This window comes from Rhipicephalus sanguineus, chromosome 2, assembly GCF_013339695.2.
Source record: "Rhipicephalus sanguineus isolate Rsan-2018 chromosome 2, BIME_Rsan_1.4, whole genome shotgun sequence".
Lineage (NCBI taxonomy): Eukaryota > Metazoa > Arthropoda > Arachnida > Ixodida > Ixodidae > Rhipicephalus > Rhipicephalus sanguineus.
This window is the reverse complement of record NC_051177.1, coordinates 203,001,799-203,005,711: the sequence shown is the minus strand read 5'-3', so window position 1 is coordinate 203,005,711 and position 3,913 is coordinate 203,001,799.

Sequence of the window (3,913 nt, the reverse complement as noted above, 5' to 3'; positions counted from 1 at the left end):
TCACGTCTGGTGCTGTACCAAGCATTCTTCACGTCCGCGGACGCCTCGCACCTGAGCAGGGTGATGCCTCACTGCCTAAGCGTCCACGACGCCAGGTAACGTACTACGTGCATCTGACATGCAATGTCTGCCAATATTGACAGTGCAGCGAGTAATGACATCTTTTGCCACGCAGACGTGCTCGGCCAGAGGACACGAACCTGCCTTGCCTCTACTAGTGTCGACCGACCTTTGCGCTGGCGGCGACAATGAGAATACAAGTTCAGGTGTGCATTACCCACTCAAAGTAGCCGTAGCCATCTGTGCTTTTTGGCTAGTGCTGAAGGCGACTTATTGCGTCTATTCTGTGATAATGCGGCACGTTTCTTGCGCTTATTTCCTTGTTACAAATCCTGCGGTTCGTCTGAGAATGCCTAATTGGGTGCTTTTTAAAAAAATAGCAAGGAGAGCGCATAAATCAGCAGAACTGTAAACGGTTATCACCTTATGCAGTTGAAATCAGCTGGGAAAATTTATTCACTGAGTAATCCTACGAAATATTCGCCAACCACGAAACATCATTGAAATGCCCTTTGTGAAGATTGAAATCCTAACAGGGCCAGCCGGAACACTAGCCAATATATCTATTTTCGTCATTTTGATCAAAAAAGCTTTATTGTATTTGCATTTTTAGAAGTTATTTTCATAGTGATTTACAGCAATCACTGCAAACTGAACCACTCAATGAAAACTGCTAGGAACCTTTCACCTCTTTTGCACAGGCTGTCGTGTCGCAACTGTCCATAATCAATACTATGTTCAAGTTGAACTGAAGGGTACGGAAGTGTCTCACAAAGCCGCATCAAGATCAAAAGGCATTCAGACAAGGCCGTCAGTTAGAAAAGTTGGTGAGTAATCACATTGCTCCTCCGGTGAAACGTCTTGGCAAGTAAAGCTGAAATTTCAGTTATTGTGCGTCCCCTGGAAATGTATATAGCCCTGAACAGTACCCATTTATGCAGTGAGAACTTGTTATCATGAGGAAATGAAAAGAACATGGTAAGAGGAGTGGTTCTATGCATTCTCTACGATGAGCTCCCATGTTTTGTATTCGGCCCATTCTTTGGGCTGACGAACTGAGAGCTGACGAACAGCTTGCTTCGGGGGTTATGGCCAAATGGGAAGTCTGATTAGTAACTAATCTTATGCTCTCAGAAACATATGTTCACACAACGACCCGTCTGGTCTATATAAGCCTTCCTGGCACTAGTAGGAATGTTTTATACCATGCCTCATGAACATTTCAGAAGTACTGTCTCTGTCGGTGTTGTGCGACCAATTCATCCAATGTAACCATACCTTCTTGCACAAATGTCTGTGCTTCTGCTACCTTGCAGCTTTTAACTATTGGCCTACAGTAACCATGCTGAACCCACGTAATAGTGAGAACATGCACTTTTAATGCTTATGAATCATGGAGAAGAAACAGACTAACAGCATGTTCGTCATGGAAGAGTGCAACCACTCAAACACTACATGGCAGTGTAGTAATGTTTAGGATTTAAGAAACAGTAGTCACTGGCAGTGTTCAGCTCTAATTTTTGTGTTAAAAGGAAGGCAATAAGTAAAAAGATGAGCGGTCCTGAATGTATTACAAAAATTGTTTAATTACAGGTCATCACATGAGTGTCCTGCCGCGAGAAAGTTCAAGAGGACTGCCTACTGCAACTGTGCAAATTCTGCCAGATATGTGGTCTTCCTGCAGAAGCCTCAGGGCAGGTGTGCATGTTTGCTTTTTTTCTCTCGCAGGAAGTGGTAAATAAATTTAGTGTAATAGTACTGTCAAGATTCACTGCATTCACTATGGAAAAAGAAAAGATAAAACGAGAAAAAAAGGCATTCAGTCGAACGTGTGTTTTTACATCTGAGGGCAGGCAAAAAATTTACTGAGCAGTGGAAGGCCTCAGTCAGGCTGCAAGAATCATTACAAAGTTTGTGAACGTCTTGTCGCTCCAGCGTGCTACCTGCATTTCCGTCAAGCGTGCAAGCCTATTTGCTCTGTATGCTCATCCACTTCACTTGAAGCTTGCTTCCTGTGCTTTTCAACAGACTTTTCAAGATTTAAATGTTAATTTTGTTCTGTATTGCATTTTCAGGTCAAGGGCACCCTTGTAAGGTGACCGCACTTTGCATGGACCAGCATGTTCACGTTTGGCTGAGTCAGCCAAAAAAGGGCAAGCATGCTGCAGGAGACGTCGCCCTTGTTGCGTCTATTCTTTTTACTGGCTGCAGCATAGCACAGTCGCTGCGATTCCTGAGAAATGCTGGCGTGCGTTGCTTCAGTGAGCGGACGTACCACCGCCTGCAATGCAAGCTGCTTCTTCCTGCAGTAAGCAAGGTGGTGAAATGTTCTATACCACAATTTTACTTATCTTACCTGAAATAGCATGAATGCTTCACAACTTAGTGCAATGCATACCACACCTTATTCAGACACATTTGGTGTGAGTCTGCTTTATGCTTTAGTGGCAGCATTTCGTTTTAGTCCTATTGTGGGCTCATTCTTTACTCAGTCCTCGTTTATTAAAGCGATGCAATTCTCATGGCACCTGATGCAGAACCTGTTCTCAGTATTAAATAGCTAAATATTCAAGTTACTGTGGCACTGATTGCAGGTGTGGAATGATGAAAAGGACCTTCATGTTAGAAGACTTGTGTCCAGCGGAGGCATCGCCAAGGTAGCTGGGTACAGTCGAGCGGATTCACCCGGCTACTGTGTTAAATATGGCGTCTACTCGCTGTTGGAGACGGGCATCAACCGCATCATTGAAATGGAGGTTGCACAGGTAAAATGCAGAAAGTTTTTTGCTTGCGCTGTATCTTATTGCACATGAAGACTTACAACTAGATGCGGAGGTTGTTCTCAAGTATGTGTGATGTAATATGTCTCCGTGTACAATAAATTTAAAAGTGCAGTGTACAGTGCTAAAGAAACACATCAACGTATTTGTATAAAAAGTGATAGTGTGCACGCTTTGTGACATCACTTGCCTGCAAACTCTCCTGAGTTGCCCGGAAGACTCCCGGGAGACTCATGACCTGCCTTCCCAGCTGTACGATCGTGGTCGTAAACCTCACAGAAAACTGCCTCAACCCAATATCGAAAAGAAAAACAACTACAGTAGCGGTGTAGTCGCGAGCAACCATGAGACCACCACCGTGTAACTCTGTTGTGCCCATGGAAACTATGCAGCACGCAACCACTTCTGGTGCTACCGCGACAAGGTTGTCCTAAAGTATGGCCAAGTTGTGCCAGTACCTGGTGCTCGTTAGTATTGTACTGCATCAGGTAGACTAATGAAAACCCAGAGAGCGCATTTTGAAGCAGTATCAATTAGCTAGGCACTAAGCAGTCTTTCACAAGGCATCTACCTTGTAAGGCACGTAAAATAAAGGTGTGCACTGGCTAGTGTGCCGGTGGATTTGGAAGTGATGATATGAATGTGTAAGTGCTGTGTTCGTGTGTTCAGTGCAAGGCAAACAACCCACTCAGATCCGTAGAGTGTGAAACAGCACGGGCTTTACTAAGTTGCCCAGTGCGTCATATGAGCCAATGCCACCTAGAAAAAAAATTAATGCCTGCTCACTTCCGCCGTGACGTCACGCGTCTTGACCGAGCGAGCGAACGCGCGGGAGACAGTGAAGCCATTGCCACTATCATCTCCTATGAAAATGTGACCGATTTATAAATGCGAAGGTTGATGGCAACGAAAAGTGACGAAATAAATAGGGCAAGTTTGATTCATACTTCATTCTTTATTTACACACACACACACACGCACACACGTCACACTGTCCATAAGATGCGCAGAAACTGTTCCTATTTATTTGGTAAACTGAGAAATATTGTCGGCACTGCGTCCAGAGGTCCAGA